At 43.3% G+C, this 20,254-nt stretch overlaps 1 protein-coding gene across 5 annotated transcripts in view; it reads left to right on the top strand.

Moving 5' to 3' along the window:
• Window positions 1-20,254, top strand: part of PSD3 (pleckstrin and Sec7 domain containing 3) — a 902,747-nt gene that overhangs the window by 670,068 nt on the left and 212,425 nt on the right. The window lies entirely within an intron of this gene.

The raw sequence follows: 20,254 nt of genomic DNA, 5'->3' as shown, positions 1-20,254 counted from the left end.
CGGGCAGACAGGACGCAGCGCTGGAGGAGAGAAGAAAGGTGAGTAGGAGTGTTTATTTTTTTTTTTTTATGTGCAGCATGATGGGGATTAGGGGGACCATGCATACTAGGATAAAGATGAGGGGGCCATACATACCAGGGTAAGGATGAGGGGGCCATACATACCAGGGTAAGGATGAGGGGGTCATACATACCAGGGTAACGCTGAGGGGGGCATACATAACAGGATAAAGATGAGGGGGCCCATACATAACAAGATAAAGATGAGGGGGCCATACATACCAGGATAAGGATGAGGGTTACCATACATACCAGGATAAGGATGAGGGGTGCCATACATACCAGGCTAGGGATTAGGGGTGCCATGCATACCAGGATAGGGATTAGGAGTGCTATGCATACCAGGACAGGGATGAGGGGTGCCATGCATACCAGGACTGGGATGAGGGGTGCCATGCATATCAGGATAGGGATGAGGGGTGCCGTGCATACCAGGATGGGGATTGCTGTGCCATGCATACCAGGATAGGGATTGCTGTGCCATGCATACCAGGATAGGGATGAGGGGTGCCATGCATACCAGGATAGGGATTAGGGGTGCCATGCATATCAGGATAGGGATGAGGGGTGCTATGCATACCAGGACAGGGATGAGGGGTGCCATGCATACCAGGATGGGGATTGCTGTGCCATGCATACCAGGATAGGGATTAGGGGTGCTATGCATACCAGGATAGGGATGAGGGGTGCCATGCATACCAGGATAGGGATGAGGGGTGCCATGCATACCAGGATAGAGATGAGGGGTGCCATGCATACCAGGATGGAGGGGTTCCATGCATACCAGGATGGAGGGATGCCAGGCATACCAGGATGGGGATGGGGACCACGTATAAAAGGAAGGGGGAGGCATATATACCAGGATGGGGGATATTATCAGAATTGGGGGACCTTACCCCTATACCAGTGTCAGCAGAAGACCCCCTCCCCCTTAAAAGTGCATCATGAACACATTTTTTGCTTAAATTTTTTTTATTTTTATTTTCCTCCTCTAAAACCTAGGTGCGTCTTATGGTCCGGTGCGTCTTATAGTCCGAAAAATACAGTAATTTAACAGTGCACATATATGTCAGTGCGGACTCATTCGAACAGATTACAGTCCTTTCTCCCAGAGCAAACTTCATATACAGAAAAGGCATGATCCTATCAGTCTCCGTATACTTTTGCCCTGAAATCCAGCAGCTTACAGCACCAAACAAATATATTCAACTCCAGGTATGCTTCACGCTGAATAGGCTGCCGCTTCCACATGGTTCACTACACACACAGACTGCTCAGCTTTCCTAGCTGACACATGCCGTCTCCATTCAGAGAAAGACCCCTGCATGTCTCTCTCACAGCTATAGCTCACATTTTGGCTGGTCACTCAACAGCAGCACACTCAACTCTGCAGACTGACACACTTAGTGAGCACAGGCCCTGGTTCTAGTAAAAAGCTAGCCAGGTGCATTTGATCAAGACCTGCAGTACTAGGATTTAACCCAGTCCTATCTTGCTTTGCTACAATTTAAGTAGAAGACATTGGAAAGTTTCTTAACACTTAGGTCAGTGCAGCGGATACTAACTCTTACAATCATGGAAAACAACTAGAAGGAAATATGGAATGAATGTATTGTAATACTATTGTAATTATGCAATAAATATGGGCAAGTAAAAAAAGAATAATTCTGGTAATGTACAAGAATAATTTAGATTGATATTTGTATTCTTTTTTTGCTTCTCTTTTTCCATTTGGTAGAATTTGGTGATAAACTTTGCCTAATGGTGAATTTAAATGAGCCAACAATCTGTGAATGCACAAACATGCTGGCAATATCACCCAACGAATATGCAAAAGATTAATTTGTTAGATAATTGGATTGTTTATTCCAGCGTAAAAATCATTGGCAGAGCATCACTCTGTGTAAGCAGGTAACATGATTCTGTGTTGGGACAGAATGATTGTACTAAGGATCATTTTGTTCCCATCAGTACTTAGCCTGTGTAAACAGGCAAAGAGCACCAATTGATTAGTAAATATTCAATACACGGGTAATTATTGGCCCATCTGAAAGTGCCTTAAAGGGAACCACGGGTAGCGTATATCACAGCCTGGCTGCACAATTTCAGTCGAGTATGTTTTATTCTGAAACACCTTTGGCGTTTCAGAGTAATATCTGGCATTCCTAGCTGCAGTCGCACAGCGAAAGTCTGATTCATGCTGCCCAAAATTCGGGGCAGCAGGAATATAGTGGCAAGTTCCCTTTAAAGAGAACCTGTCATATCCCCTGTTGCTATTAACCCGCATACATGGCGTTAATCTTCAGGTTCATAGCATTCTAAAGTCGTACGGCCGCAGCACTGAAAGCTCGGCTGCCTGGAAGAAATTAACTTTATTTCTCCCTCCCGGTAGCCTGGCTTTTAGTCATAGAGGCTGGTGCAGCTTCAGTCACTGCTCAGTACATAGTGAGAGGAGGCTGTAACCACACCCCTGCACTGACTGATGCACCTCTAAGCCGCCTGTCAGTCAGTCAGTGGCGGGGCGCGGTTACAGCCATCAGTCACTATATGCTGAGCAGTGGTGACTGAAGCCATGGCTCTGACTGAAAGCTTGACGCTACCAGGAGGAATAAAGTTAATTTCTTCCCATTAGCTGGACTTCGAGTGCGGAGGCCACACTGCTTTAGAATGATATTAACCTGCATATTAACCCCATATCTGCAGGTTAATAATGTTTTAGGATATGACAGGCTCCCTTTAAACAAATTTGTGTTGGAAACTTGAAAAGGAAGTGAGAATGTTATTAAGCTGTATACAGCATAGTATTTTGTAAATACTTTCCCTATGAAATAACAATTCATAAATAGACTTCTGGGTGTTACTATTCGACTGTCAAAAGGGTGTGTCCCTACACCGTCTGACACTGTCAGCCTTGATTGGCAGTATCAAGGATCAAAGGGACACACCCCCAACTCATCACAAAGGTTTTTAATTTATTCAAAGGAGAATAACGAAAGAGCATCAAAGCACAAAGCTGTAGGACAGATGCTCCAGAATTGTTAAATCATGGGAAGTACAATTGTTTACTGAAACAAACTTGTCTGGAAAGGTGATTAGTGTTGGGGAGGCAAAATGACCTGCAACCAGGGCTGTGGAGTTGGTAAGCCAAACCACCGACTCCAACTCTGACGCCTCAATTTCCCTGACTCCGACTCCACGACTGCTATTCCACAGCATGGCCTCACTACTGAGCATGTACATAAAGTGCAGCACAGATTCATCTCACTGCCTCACTACTGAGCGTGTACATAAAATGCAGCACAGATTCATCTCACTACTGAGCATGTACATAAATAGCAGCACAGATTCATCTCACTGCCTCACTACTGAGCATGTACATAAAGTGCAGCACAGATTCATCTCACTGCCTCACTACTGAGCATGTACATAAAATGCAGCACAGATTCATCTCACTGCCTCACTACTGAGCATGTACATAAAGTGCAGCACATATTCATCTCACTGCCTCACTACTGAGCATGTACATAAAGAGCAGCACAGATTCATGTCACTGCCTCACTACTGAGCATGTACATAAAGAGCAGCACAGATTCATCTCACTGCCTCACTACTGAGCGTGTACATAAAGTGCAGCATAGATTCATCTCACTGCCTCACTACTGAGCATGTACATAAAGTGCAGCACAGATTCATCTCACTGCCTCACTACTGAGCATGTACATAAAATGCAGCACAGATTCATCTCACTGCCTCACTACTGAGCATGTACATAAATAGCAGCACAGATTCATCTCACTGCCTCACTACTGAGCATGTACATTAAGTGCAGCACAGATTCATCTCACTGCCTCACTACTGAGCATGTACATAAAGTGCAGCACATATTCATCTCACTGCCTCACTACTGAGCATGTACATAAAGAGCAGCACAGATTCATGTCACTGCCTCACTACTGAGCATGTACATAAAGAGCAGCACAGATTCATCTCACTGCCTCACTACTGAGCGTGTACATAAAGTGCAGCATAGATTCATCTCACTGCCTCACTACTGAGCATGTACATAAAGTGCAGCACAGATTCATCTCACTGCCTCACTACTGAGCATGTACATAAAGTGCAGCACAGATTCATCTCACTGCCTCACTACTGAGCGTGTACATAAAGTGCAGTACAGATTCATCTCACTGCCTCACTACTGAGCATGTACATAAAGTGCAGCACAGATTCATCTCACTGCCTCACTACTGAGCATGTACATAAAGTGCAGCACAGATTCATCTCACTACTGAGCGTATACATAAAGTGCAGCACATATTCATCTCACTGCCTCACTACTGAGCGTGTACATAAAGTGCAGCACAGATTCATCTCACTACCTCACTACTGAGCGTGTACATAAAGTGCAGCACAGATTCATCTCACTGCCTCACTACTGAGCATGTACATAAAGTGCAGCACAGATTCATCTCACTGCCTCACTACTGAGCATGTACAGTTATATGAAAAAGTTTGGGCACCCCTATTAATCTTAAGCTTAATGTTTTATAAAAATTTGTGTTTTTGCAACAGCTATTTCAGTTTGATATATGTAATAACTGTTGGACACAGTAATGTTTCTGCCTTGAAATGAGGTTTATTGTACTAACAGAAAATGTGCAATCTGCATTCAAACAAAATTTGACAGGTGCATAAGTATGGGCACCTCACCAGAAAAGTGACATTAATATTTAGTAGATCCTCCTTTTGCAAAAATAACAGCCTCTAGTCGCTTCCTGTAGCTTTTAATGAGTTCCTGGATCCTGGATGAAGGTATTTTTGACCATTCCTCTTTACAAAACAATTCCAGTTCAGTAAAGTTTGATGGTCGCCGAGCATGGACAGCCCTCTTCAAATGATCCCACAGATGTTCAATGATATTCAGGTCAGGGGACTGGGATGGCCATTCCAGAACATTGTAATTGTTCCTCTGCATGAATGCCTGAGTAGATTTGGAGCAGTGTTTTGGATCATTGTCTTGCTGAAAGACCCATCCCCTGCGTAACTTCAACTTTATCACTGATTCTTGAACATTATTGTCAAGAATCTGCTGATACTGAGTGGAATCCATGCGTCCCTCAACTTTAACAAGATTCCCGGTGCCGGCATTGGCCACACAGCCCCAAAGCATGATGGAACATTCACCAAATTTTACTGTGGGTAGCAAGTGTTTTTCTTGGAATGCTGTGTTTTTTTGCCGCCATGCATAACGCCTTTTTGTATGACCAAACAACTCAATCTTGGTTTCATAAGTCCACAGGACCTTCTTCCAAAAATAAATTGGCTTCTCCAAATGTGCTTTTGCATACCTCAGCCGACTCTGTTTGTGGCGCGCTTGCAGAAACGGCTTCTTTCGCATCACTCTCCCATACAGCTTCTCCTTGTGCAAAGTGCGTTGTATAGTTGACCGATGCACAGTGACGCCATCTGCAGCAAGTTGATGCTGCAGCTCTCTGGAGGTGGTCTGAGGATTGTCCTTGACTGATCTCACCATTCTTCTTCTCTGCCTTTCTGATGTTTTTCTTGGCCTGCCACTTCTGGCCTTAACAAGAACTGTCCCTGTGTTCTTCCATTTCCTTAGTATGTTCCTCACAGTGGAAAATTACAGGTTTAATCTCTGAGACAGCTTTTTGTATCCTTCCCCTGAACAACTATGTTGAATAATCTTTGTTTTCAGATCATTTGACAGTTGTTTTGAGGAGCCCATGATGCCACTCTTCAGAGGAGATTTAAACAGGAGAACAACTTGCAAGTGGCCACTTTAAGTAGCTTTTCTCATGATTGCATATACCTGGCTATGAAGTTCAAAGCTCAATGAGGTTACAAAACTAAAAAAAGTGCTTTAGTAAGTCAGTAAAAAGTAGGTAGGAGTATTTAAAACAAGAAAATGATAAGGGTGCCCATACTTATGCACCTGTCAAATTTTGTTTGAATGCAGATTGCACATTTTCTGTTAGTACAATAAACCTCATTTCAAGGCAGAAACATTACTGTGTTCAACAGTTATTACATATATCAAACTGAAATAGCTGTTGCAAAAACACCAATTTTTATAAAACATTAAGCTTAAGATTAATAGGGGTGCCCAAACTTTTTCATATAACTGTACATAAAGTGCAGCACAGATTCATCTCACTGCCTCACTACTGAGCGTGTACATAAAATGCAGCACAGATTCATCTCACTGCCTCACTACTGAGCGTGTACATAAAGTGCAGCACAGATTCATCTCACTGCCTCACTACTGAGCATGTACATAAAGTGCAGCACAGATTCATCTCACTACTGAGCGTGTACATAAAGTGCAGCACAGATTCATCTCACTACTGAGCATGTACATAAAGTGCAGCACAGATTCATCTCACTGCCTCACTACTGAGCATGTACATAAAGAGCAGCACAGATTCATCTCACTACTGAGCGTGTACATAAAGTGCAGCACAGATTCATCTCACTTCCTCACTACTGAGCGTGTACATAAAGTGCAGCACAGATTCATCTCACTAGTAACATACATAGTAACATAGTTTGTAAAGCCGAATAAAGACTTGCGTCCATCAAGTTCGAGCTGTTAGTTCTGTAATTGCTAAAGTTGATCCAGAGGAGGGCAAAAACCCCAAATGATTTGGCCAATCTTCACCTGAGGAAAAATTCCCTCCCGACTCTGAAACCAGCAGTCAGAATAAATCCCTGTATCAACCTACTATTTTATTTTATTTTTAAGTATATGCTGAAATCTGCCTGGTATCTAGAAATGCATCCAGTCCCCGCTTGAACTGGTGTAGTGAATCCGACATTACCGTCTCCTCACTCAGTGAATTCCATATTCTCACTGCTCTTACCGTAAAGAACCCCTTCCTATGCTGGTGCTGAAACCTTTTCTCTTCCAGTCTTAGTGAATGCCCTCTTGTTACCGTAATATCCCTCCTTTTGAACAAATCTCGGGCAAGATCTCTATACTGTCCTCTAACATATTTGTACACATTTATTATGTCCCCCCTCAACCTTCTCTTTTCCAAGCTGAATAGTCCTAGTTTTGCCAACCTCTCTGGGTATTGCAGTCCCTCCATTCCCTTTATTAATTTTGTTGCCCTCCTTTGTACCTTTTCAAGCTCATTTATATCCTTTCTATATATTGGGGCCCATAACTGAGCACAGTATTCCAAGTGTGGTCTGACCAGTGCTTTGTACAGTGGAAGAACAATGTTCTCATCCTTTGCAGCTATACCTCTTCTGATACATCCCATTACCCTGTTTGCCCTTACAGCAGCGGCCTGACTTTGGGCACTCCAATTTAGTTTGCTATCAATCAAGATGCCCAAGTCGTTCTCCATCTCTGAATTCCCCAATGATTTCCCATTTTGTGAGTTTTGTTGACTTCCATTTTTCCTTCCCATATGTATGACCTTACATTTCTCCTCGTTAAGCCTCATTTGCCATTTAATGCTCCACCTACCCAGCTTATCCAAATCCCTCTGTAGGTCTGCACTGTCCTCTTTTGTATTAATTGTTTTACATAACTTTGTGTCATCTGCAAATATTGATATTTTACTATTTATCCCGTTGACTATGTCGTTAATAAAGATATTAAATAACATTGGGCCTAGTACAGACCCCTGTGGTACCCCACTAGTGACGCTTACCCAATCTGAGTATATTCCATTTATAACCACCCTCTGCCTTCTATCCTTTAGCCAGTTAGCTACCCACTTGCAGTCATTTTCCCCCAGCCCCATCATTCTCATTTTGTATACCAACCTATTATGTGGCACGCTATCGAACGCTTTTGAGAAGTCGAGATACACGACATCCACTGGTTCCCCCTGATCTACTCGAGAGCTAACCTCCTCGTAGAAGTCAATCAGGTTTGTTTGGCAGGAGCGATTCCTCATGAATCCATGTTGGTTCGGGATTAAAAGATTATTAGCATCAAGATGCTCCGTAATTGCCTCTTTAATGAAGCTTTCAAAAATTTTGCCCACAACGGACGTCAGACTCACCGGCCGATAGTTTCCGGCGTCACTTTTCGCTCCCTTTTTGAATATTGGCACTACATTCGCCTGTCGCCAATCAAGTGGCACAGACCCAGTCTCAACAGAGTCCTTAAATATAAGATATAACGGTCTGTCTACCACATTACTTAGTTCCCTTAGTACCCGTGGGTGTATGCCATCAGGTCCTGGTGATTTGTTTATTTTAATGTTATTGAGGCGTTTCTGTACCCCAGCTTGGGTTAGATTTGTCATACTTAGTGGAGGATTAAGTTTGTCACTTCTCATTTCTCCTGTTAGTTCGATTTCCTTTGTGAAAGTTGTCGAAAAAAAATTATTTAATAGATTAGCTTTATCCTCATCTTTCTCTATGATTTTGCCTTCCTCACTTTTTATCGGTCCAATATTATCCGATTTAATCCTTTTACTATTTATATACGTAAAGAACAGTTTGGGATTTGATCTACTTTCCCTAGCAATACGTCTCTCTGTTTCCTCCTTCGCTATTTTTATTTGTTTTTTACAGGTTCTCGTTTTTTCCTTGTAACACATTAGTGCTTCCTTACTGTTTTCCTGTTTTAATCTCTTGAATGCCTCTTTTTTGCTATTTAACGCCCCTTTTACGTTCTTGTTCAACCATATTGGTTTCCTCTTATTTCTGGCCCTTTTATTCCAATACGGTATATATCTCTCGCACTGAGTATTCAGAATTCTTTTGAAGGTTTCCCATTTACTATTCGTATTCCTTTGATTAAGAACTTTGTCCCAGTCAATAAGTTGAAGGCTTTCTTTCAGCTGATCAAACTTCGCCCTCCTAAAGTTTAATGTTTTTGTTGTTCCCTTATTGATAACCCTACTGAAGGGCATTTTGAAGTCGATAATATTATGGTCGCTATTACCTAGGTGCCCCCCTATCTGTACCTCAGTTATTCTATCAGGCCTATTAGTCAATATTAAGTCCAACACGGCCTTCCCTCTTGTTGGTTCCTGCACTAGTTGGGAGAGATAATTATCCTTAATATTTGTCAAGAACCTTTTACCTTTCTGAGATCTACAGGTTTCTGTTTCCCAGTCAATATCCGGGTAGTTAAAATCCCCCATTACAATCACTTCATTATGTTTTGCTACTTTGTCTATTTGTCCTAATAGCAGATTCTCATTCTCCTCTGTTATATTTGGTGGCTTATAGCAGACCCCCAGTAATATTTTATTATTATTTTTAGTTCCCTCTATCTCTACCCACATGGACTCGACCCCCTCTTCTCCCTCTCCTATATCTTCCCTTAGTCTGGGTTTTAGACATGACTTTACATATAAGCAGACTCCTCCGCCTTTCCCCTGTTTCCGGTCCCTTCTAAATAAACTATAATCTAATAAATTTACCGCCCAGTCGTAGCTATCGTCTAGCCAAGTCTCTGTTATACCTACGATGTCATACCTCTCCTCCGATATAAGCGCCTGCAGCTCATCCGCCTTATTGGTCAGGCTTCTTGCGTTGGTCAGCATGCAAGATAAAACTTTGGGGTTATTTAGCATCCTATTCTTCTCTAACGATCTAACTGTACTATCCCCACCCCCCTCTCCACCCTCATTATATTCACTTCTCCCCTTCCCCCTTGCTTGCCTCACATCCCACCTATTTCCTTGGTTCCCCCCCCCCGTCTCTAGTTTAAAAACTCCTCCAACCTATTAGCCATCTTCTTCCCCAGCACCGCTGCACCCTCCCCATTGAGGTGCAGCCCGTCCCTACGGTAGAGCCTGTAGCCGACCGCGAAGTCGGCCCAGTTCTCCATGAACCCAAACCCTTCTGCCTTGCACCAACTCTTTAGCCACTTATTCACCTCCCTAACTTCCCGTTGGCGCTCCTGTGTGGCTCGCGGGATTGGTAGTATTTCTGAGAAAACTACCTTGGAGGTCCTTGCCCTAAGCTTCCTACCTAGGTCCCTGAAATCATTTTTAAGGACCCTCCATCTACCACTCACTTTGTCATTGGTGCCGATGTGGACCATGACCGCTGAGTCTTCGCCAGCCCCACCCAGTAACCTGTCAACCCGATCCGCGATGTGCCGGACTCGAGCGCCAGGGAGGCAGCACACCGTTCGGCGATCCCGATCTTTGTGACAGATTGCCCTGTCTGTCCCCCTAATAATAGAGTCACCCACTACCAGAACCTGTCTTGCCTGCCCTACACTTCCCCCCTCCCCCTCATTACTGGAGCATACACTCCCCCGGCGGTCAGAGGATCTGTCGTGCTCCAATAATGCCGGTTCTGAACCAGCCTTCCTATACTTCTTCCCTCTATCCCTCCTAACTGTTATCCAGCTCCCTGCCTGTTCAGCCTGCACTTCCCCTCTATGCTCCACCCCCAGTATTGACCCATTGAGTGTCTGCTCGTTGAGCAGCAAACTCCGTTCCATGTTGTCGATGCTCCTCAGTACCGCTATCTGAGCACTTAGATCCAGAATTTGGGCTTCCAAGTGCACGATATGCTCACATCTCTCGCAGCAGTATGGATCCTCGAGCGGTTGCTCATGGAATGCATACATTGCGCAAGATGTACACTGCACGGCTCCGGCCAACATGGACGTCATTCTAAATATGGGGATACAGTCAGTATATATATACAAGTACAAAACACAATTATTTATATATAGGTGTATGGACGGGGATCAATTAGGGATGTGCAAGTGTATCAATTAGATATCGGCGGGGGATCAGTTAAGTATCAAGTATGGACGGGGGAATCAGATAAGTAGGTCAGGTGGATTAATTAAGTAAAAAGTAAAGTAAAGAAAGAATGAAATACAGTCAGCAATTCAGTCCTAAGTCCTCCCTTCCAAACTCCCTGAATCCAAAGTCACTGAAAAACAAGTCACACACTTACTTTCGTTCGCACTTACGCTCCGGACACACGCAGCTCGTTCACACTCGCAAACTAAGAGATTTAAAGAGTTTTTTTTGTTTTTTTTTCTTCCTTTTCCAGCAATGTACCCTTCACCTCAATGCACTTCCAAAGGACTTGATGTCTAACCAGCTGCCCCTTATAAACCCTTAATTATGACCCCTTCCCCTTAATTAACCCCTTGTGAGTAAATCTACACCTCAGGATTTTATTGCAATGTAGTTAACCCTTAAATACACAGGTAGTAAACTAAGAAACTAAAACTGTAGTGAGAAAATAGGTTTTAAAAAGCCCAATAAATCTAAACAGGTAGAAAAGCACTCAGCAGGTCACAATGCAGCACTCACCGCAATTCACACAGGTATTTTCTGCAGGATTCCCAAATACCTCTTCACTGAAAAACAAGTCACACACTTACTTTCGTTCACACTTACGCTCCGGACACACGCAGCTCGTTCACACTCGCAAACTAAGAGATTTAAAGAGTTTTTTTTTTTTTCTTCCTTTTCCAGCAATCTACCCTTCACCTCAATGCACTTCCAAAGGACTTGATGTCCAACCAGCTGCCCCTTATAAACCCTTAATTATGACCCCTTCCCCTTAATTAACCCCTTGTGAGTAAATCTACACCTCAGGATTTTATTGCAATGTAGTTAACCCTTAAATACACAGGTAGTAAACTAAGAAACTAAAACTGTAGTGAGAAAATAGGTTTTAAAAAGCCCAATAAATCTAAACAGGTAGAAAAGCACTCAGCAGGTCACAATGCAGCACTCACCGCAATTCACACAGGTATTTTCTGCAGGATTCCCAAATACCTCTTCACTGAAAAACAAGTCACACACTTACTTTCGTTCACACTTACGCTCCGGACACACGCAGCTCGTTCACACTCGCAAACTAAGAGATTTAAAGAGTTTTTTTTTTTTTTTTTTTCTTCCTTTTCCAGCAATGTACCCTTCACCTCAATGCACTTCCAAGGTACTACTGAGCGTGTACATAAAGTGCAGCACAGATTCATCTCACTGCCTCACTACTGAGCGTGTACATAAAGTGCAGCACAGATTCATCTCACTGCCTCACTACTGAGCATGTACATAAAGTGCAGCACAGATTCATCTCACTGCCTCACTACTGAGCATGTACATAAAGTGCAGCACAGATTCATCTCACTACTGAGCATGTGCATAAAGTGCAGCACAGATTCATCTCACTGCCTCACTACTGAGCGTGTACTTAAAGTGCAGCACATATTCATCTCACTGCCTCACTACTGAACGTGTACATAAAGTGCAGCACAGATTCATGTCACTGCCTCACTACTGAGCATGTACATAAAGTGCAGCACAGATTCATCTCACTGCCTCACTACTGAGCATGTACATAAAGTGCAGCACAGATTCATCTCACTGCCTCACTACTGAGTATGTACATAAAGTGCAGCACAGATTAATCTCACTGCCTCACTACTGAGCATGTACATAAAGTGCAGCACAGATTCATCTCACTGCCTCACTACTGAGCGTGTACATAAAGTGCAGCACATATTCATCTCACTGCCTCACTACTGAACGTGTACATAAAGTGCAGCACAGATTCATGTCACTGCCTCACTACTGAGCATGTACATAAAGTGCAGCACAGATTCATCTCACTGCCTCACTACTGAGCGTGTACATAAAGTGCAGCACAGATTCATCTCACTGCCTCACTACTGAGCGTGTACATAAAGTGCAGCACAGATTCATCTCACTGCCTCACTACTGAGCGTGTACATAAAGTGCAGCACATATTCATCTCACTGCCTCACTACTGAGCGTGTACATAAAGTGCAGCACAGATTCATCTCACTGCCTCACTACTGAGCGTGTACATAAAGTGCAGCACAGATTCATCTCACTGCCTCACTACTGAGCGTGTACATAAAGTGCAGCACAGATTCATCTCACTGCCTCACTACTGAGCATGTACATAAAGTGCAGCACAGATTCATCTCACTGCCTCACTACTGAGCATGTACATAAAGTGCAGCACAGATTCATCTCACTACTGAGCATGTGCATAAAGTGCAGCACAGATTCATCTCACTGCCTCACTACTGAGCATGTACATAAAGTGCAGCACAAATTCATCTCACTACTGAGCGTGTACATAAAGTGCAGCACAGATTCATCTCACTGCCTCACTACTGAGCATGTACATAAAGTGCAGTACAGATTCATCTCACTGCCTCACTACTGAGCGTGTACATAAAGTGCAGCACAGATTCATCTCACTTCCTCACTACTGAGCATGTACATAAAGTGCAGCACAGATTCATCTCACTGCCTCACTACTGAGCGTGTACATAAAGTGCAGAACAGATTCATCTCACTGCCTCACTACTGAGCATGTACATAAAGTGCAGTACAGATTCATCTCACTGCCTCACTACTGAGCGTGTACATAAAGTGCAGCACAGATTCATCTCACTGCCTCACTACTGAGCATGTACATAAAGTGCAGCACAGATTCATCTCACTGCCTCACTACTGAGCATGTACATAAAGTGCAGAACAGATTCATCTCACTGCCTCACTACTGAGCATGTACATAAAGTGCAGTACAGATTCATCTCACTGCCTCACTACTGAGCGTGTACATAAAGTGCAGCACAGATTCATCTCACTGCCTCACTACTGAGCGTGTATATAAAGTGCAGCACATATTCATCTCACTGCCTCACTACTGAGCATGTACATAAAGTGCAGCACAGATTCATCTCACTGCCTCACTACTGAGCATGTACATAAAGTGCAGCACAGATTCATCTCACTGCCTCACTACTGAGCATGTACATAAAGTGCAGCACAGATTCATCTCACTGCCTCACTACTGAGTATGTACATAAAGTGCAGCACAGATTAATCTCACTGCCTCACTACTGAGCATGTACATAATGTGCAGCACAGATTCATCTCACTGCCTCACTACTGAGCGTGTACATAAAGTGCAGCACATATTCATCTCACTGCCTCACTACTGAACGTGTACATAAAGTGCAGCACAGATTCATGTCACTGCCTCACTACTGAGCATGTACATAAAGTGCAGCACAGATTCATCTCACTGCCTCACTACTGAGCATGTACATAAAGTGCAGCACAGATTCATCTCACTGCCTCACTACTGAGTATGTACATAAAGTGCAGCACAGATTCATCTCACTGCCTCACTACTGAGCATGTACATAAAGTGCAGCACAGATTCATCTCACTGCCTCACTACTGAGCGTGTACATAAAGTGCAGCACAGATTCATGTCACTGCCTCACTACTGAGCATGTACATAAAGTGCAGCACAGATTCATCTCACTGCCTCACTACTGAGCGTGTACATAAAGTGCAGCACAGATTCATCTCACTGCCTCACTACTGAGCGTGTACATAAAGTGCAGCACAGATTCATCTCACTGCCTCACTAGTGAGCATGTACATAAAGTGCAGCACATATTCATCTCACTGCCTCACTACTGAGCATGTACATAAAGTGCAGTACAGATTCATCTCACTGCCTCACTACTGAGCGTGTACATAAAGTGCAGCACAGATTCATCTCACTGCCTCACTACTGAGCATGTACATAAAGTGCAGCACAGATTCATCTCACTGCCTCACTACTGAGCGTGTACATAAAGTGCAGAACAGATTCATCTCACTGCATCACTACTGAGCATGTACATAAAGTGCAGTACAGATTCATCTCACTACTGAGCGTGTACATAAAGTGCAGCACAGATTCATCTCACTGCCTCACTACTGAGCATGTACATAAAGTGCAGCACCGATTCATCTCACTGCCTCACTACTGAGCATGTACATAAAGTGCAGCACAGATTCATCTCACTGCCTCACTACTGAGCATGTACATAAAGTGCAGCACAGATTCATCTCACTGCCTCACTACTGAGCGTGTACATAAAGTGCAGAACAGATTCATCTCACTGCCTCACTACTGAGCATGTACATAAAGTGCAGTACAGATTCATCTCACTGCCTCACTACTGAGCGTGTACATAAAGTGCAGCACAGATTCATCTCACTGCCTCACTACTGAGCATGTACATAAAGTGCAGCACAGATTCATCTCACTGCCTCACTACTGAGCGTGTACATAAAGTGCAGAACACATTCATCTCACTGCCTCACTACTGAGCGTGTACATAAAGTGCAGCACAGATTCATCTCACTGCCTCACTACTGAGCATGTACATAAAGTGCAGCACAGATTCATCTCACTGCCTCACTACTGAGCATGTACATAAAGTGCAGCACAGATTCATCTCACTGCCTCACTACTGAGCGTGTACATAAAGTGCAGCACAGATTCATCTCACTGCCTCACTACTGAGCATGTACATAAAGTGCAGCACAGATTCATCTCACTACTGAGCGTGTACATAAAGTGCAGCACAGATTCATCTCACTGCCTCACTACTGAGCATGTACATAAAGTGCAGCACAGATTCATCTCACTCCTGAGCGTGTACATAAAGTGCAGCACAGATTCATCTCACTGCCTCACTACTGAGCATGTACATAAAGTGCAGCACAGATTCATCTCACTACCTCACTACTGAGCGTGTAGATAAAGTGCAGCACAGATTCATCTCACTGCCTCACTACTGAGCGTGTACATAAAGTGCAGAACAGATTCATCTCATTGCCTCACTACTGAGCAAGTACATAAAGTGCAGCACAGATTCATCTCACTGCCTCACTACTGAGCGTGTACATAAAGTGCAGCACAGATTCATCTCACTGCCTCACTACTGAGCGTGTACATAAAGTGCAGCACAGATTCATCTCACTGCCTCACTACTGAGCATGTACATAAAGTGCAGCACAGATTCATCTCACTGCCTCACTACTGAGCGTGTACATAAAGTGCAGCACAGATTCATCTCACTGCCTCACTACTGAGCGTGTACATAAAGTGCAGCACAGATTCATCTCACTGCCTCACTACTGAGCATGTACATAAAGTGCAGCACAGATTCATCTCACTGCCTCACTACTGAGCATGTACATAAAGTGCAGCACAGATTCATCTCACTGCCTCACTACTGAGCATGTACATAAAGTGCAGCACAGATTCATCTCACTACTGAGCATGTACATAAAGTGCAGCACCGATTCATCTCACTGCCTCACTACTGAGCATGTACATAAAGTGCAGTACAGATTCATCTCAACTAAAAGCCGAGATCCTTGCATCAGGAACAGAACAGACATTTATAAGACATTTCATAACTTTCCCAAATTCTTATGAAAACATTTTCAGCACACACTGCATTGTACTACTGTACCAAATTATATATTTTAGGAGTCGGTCCATTTTATACCGACTCCACCAAAATGGACACAGACTCCGACTTCACAGCCCTGCCTGCAGTGCAAGTGCCCTTCACTTTATCACTACCATGGAAAACCTAAATTTCTGAGCACTTCCTTTGCCACTGGGAGTGACAGCATGACAAGCACACAGCATGACACCATAGTTGCTGGTGTTGTATATTATGGTACAGAGGTGGATAATGGCAATGTGAATCTGCTAAAACATAGTTGAAATCCCTACATTGCTAAGCAACCACAGCTAGCTTGTTAGCTGCCTGGATACACAAGTTATGATGGCATTTTCTGATCAACAAGCCAAAAGATGTGCACTGGCGTACAACGATCATCCCCGCATCAGATATGTGTAATCTTGAATTATTAGACATTCCCAGTCACTAGTGTTATTTTTGCAAAGTACCATATTTGATGTGAGGTGAGGTTAGTATGAAGAATTTTGTGCTGACCCCCTATAACACACTCTAAATGAGCCATACAACTATCTCATCCACCTCTCCCCCTCCCTACATTGGCTAAGTTTACTGGAATGTATAAAACATCGTTTGATTTCTCCAGAAAAAAAAAAACCTATTTTTTATCTCTATTGTCATCCGTATGGCATCCGTTTTTATATATCAGTAGTTATTAACATTTAAAAAACCAAATACAGTTTCCTGCAATGTGCAATGTGTCTGTAAAGATTGGATGCTATACGGATGATCCATACGGTATCCAATTTTTTTTTTTCACATCCATAAATTTAAATAGACAAGTCTCATCTGAAATACGGAAGAGATTAGTGCTGCTGCAATTTTTTTCATGCAGACAGTCAACTCATGTGAAAAAAAACGGTGTTCCAAACAGCCCTATCGAACAACATTGATCCTGTCTGTTTTTTCCTATGACAGCACTCGGACAGAAATTCTCCTCGAGTGAAAGTAGCCTTTGGCTGGACATACGTGTATTCTGAATAGTAAGAGTGCAAGAAGCTGCTGCCAGATATCTCTGCTGGACTTAAAAGATCAGAAATTGAAATTCACCATGTCTAATCCTTCTTTACCCCAAAACTATCAGTCCAGAGAGGGCCTTGAAGCATCAATACACATTAGATGGTTGGCCGAAGTGAGCGGGTTTGGCTGACCTTAATCTATTGTGTATAGTGGCCTTTATATGCTGCTCTTTCAATTTAATCAAGAATAAAGTGGTGTTTTTTTTTGATCATTTTAATAATTAAAGCTGTCCATAAGTAATGTTACAAATATTCTTTTCTTTTACAACTAACAGGCTTCATAGTATATACTTTAGATTCACTTAACCCTAAAACGCATACCTGGGACCTCGCAGGCCCGCCCTGTTAATTGTTTTCTATTTTCTGCAAGATTACTTTAGTTAGAATTTTGAAACTCTAGGTATTCCTCAGGTATATAGTTGTTTGTCATTTTTGTTTGAGTTATTCCATGTTATTTGCACACGGGCCTAAAAGGCCCCAGGTATGTGAAAAAGTAGATTTTTATGGCCATGCGTTCTAGGTTAAAGAAGTTGTCCACTACTTGGACAACTCCTTGTTATCACCCACGTTTAGCTCTGATCTATACTCACCTCCCATGCTGGCGCCGTTCCCGCAATGTCGGCACTCTTTCCTCAGGGCTCTCGTGCTGTTGTTGTGACGCCGGAACCCAATTAGAGCTGGCATCACTGTCCCCGGCTCCTGTCCAATTGACCATGAAGAGGAAGTCAGAGATCAGCTGTAGCCTGGACTTCCTCTTCATGTTTGATTTTTCCGAAGGTGGGGACAGTGATGTCGGCGCTGATTGGGCACCAGGGTCACGTGTCACAACAACCGCAAGAGAACCCCAGGACCGCGAGTGCTGACACCACTGGAACGGCATCAGCACGGGAGGTGAGTATAGGCTTTTTTACTTTATTGGGGCCAAACATTTAGATCAAGAAGGGGTTGTCCAAGTAGGGGACAACCCCTTTAATGACTGGTGGTGGACATTGATACTAGTATTGCATATTCCTCCACCTGCCTTTCTCTAATACCATCCTACTTTCAGATTCAGGGCTTGTGCACACTACTGAAGTTCTTTTACGAGTGCTATCCATGGCTTTCACGGATAGTCTATGGGGCTGTGCACATGTCCGATTTTTTTCCTTGGACTGAGTGGTCCGCAGAAATAATTGGAGACATGGCTGATTTTAATCCATTGCCGATTTTAATCAGACAGTCGGAAGTCTATGGGTCCATTAAAAAAAATAATCGGCCCACACGCGGATGTCATCCAAGTGCGGTCTAATTTTCCGAGTGGAGAAGGTGGAGAAACTTTTTTTTCCTCCTCTCTCCACGTTTGAGAAAAACTGATGTCACCCTCATCAAAGTCTGATCAGCGTAATAGGACGGTTTTTCTCTGATGTGGAGAAAATGGTCGTGTAACCCTACCCTCATAGTGAGAAACAAGCTCATGCTTCCCTTTCTGGTTGTGAGCCTGATGCTGAGGTTTAGTTTTCTGGACTTTGTCCAATCTTGTATGTAAATAACTGACATTAGTCTTCCAAAAGGGTTGGAGTGCAAGGACACGTTAATAGCTGACATCATACAAGACCAAAGTGAGTTCATTTTGATATGGGTATAGATATAACTGGAATGTCTTGGCCAACACCCAAATGTAAAGAGATAGACTCGCAGTCTATTAATAAGAGATGCTGTTTTGCCATTTACTTGATCTATTTGCATGTGAATATGTTTTGTCGTGATTAAAGAGAACCTGTCATCAGACTTCTGCTGCCCACACCACACGCACCAGGAATCAAACACTGGCTGTACAATTGCAGCCAGGTATGTTTTATTTCGAAATGCAGGAGCATTTCAGGGTAAACGTACTCAGAAAAGCCAGATGGGGACTATGATTCTCTGCTGATTAGTCCGAGGTTGGACCCAAGCCGGCTTCTCCTCGCTCTAGTCCCTTTGACTGACATGTCTCCCTATGTACACACACAGAAAGAAAGCTGTCTGTCAATTGGTGGGGAGAGGCAAGTTTACATTGGACTAGTCAGCAGATACGCATAGTCCTTGGCCGGCTTTTCCAAGTATGTTTACTCTGAAACGCTGCATCATTTCACAGTAAGGCATGGCTGACTTCAGTCACGCGGCCAGTGTCTGATTCATGCTACCTGTGGTTGGGGGCAGCATGAATTTGATAGCAGGTTTCCTTTAAGTTGGTTAAGGATTAGTAGTGGTTCATATGTGGTTAAGGTTTTGTTTGTGCTTGCCTAGCATTAATCTAATCGAAATGTAAGCTATTCCTAAATGCCACTCGAGGCTGAGCTGTCAATTCTGACTTATGCTCAGTATGAGCTCCTTGTTCTATTTTCCTTTTCAATGTACAGTGACAGTGCGCTCCCTTGCTATCTCTAATGAGAAGTGACGACAAGAGAATGCAGGCAAGCTTGGACTGGCCCATAGGAGAACAGGAGAATCCTCCGGTGGGCCCCTATGCAGGAGTGGGCCCCCACCCTCTTATATAGGCAGTACTTAGTACTATATACTTGATTCACTATGTACAGACATAGTCAGCATCTTATTTATTTAACAATCTACCCAGTTCATTGTATAAATTTGTGATTGTGGATAATGTCACATTTGCATGCAGGTGAAAAATGGGGTCCTGGAGTGGCTTTCTGGTGGGCCCTTGACACCTCAGTCCGACACTGAGTGCAGGTCTCAGAAATTGGCGACACAAAGCAACATTTTTTTTATATAAACTTCTGAATTTTTTTCACAATTTATATTTAAAAAAAATAAACACAAGTTTGGTATTGGTACAATTGTACTTACCTGCAGAATTATTCTGCTAGGTCAGGAAATGCAGCATTATACCACACTAAAATAAC

The sequence above is a fragment of the Phyllobates terribilis genome, unplaced genomic scaffold, assembly GCF_046119375.1.
Source record: "Phyllobates terribilis strain yellow unplaced genomic scaffold, ASM4611937v1 Scaffold_1__5_contigs__length_1240528914, whole genome shotgun sequence".
Taxonomy (NCBI): domain Eukaryota; kingdom Metazoa; phylum Chordata; class Amphibia; order Anura; family Dendrobatidae; genus Phyllobates; species Phyllobates terribilis.
The sequence above is the reverse complement of the archived record's forward strand: the minus strand, read 5'-3'. Positions and strand labels throughout refer to the sequence as shown.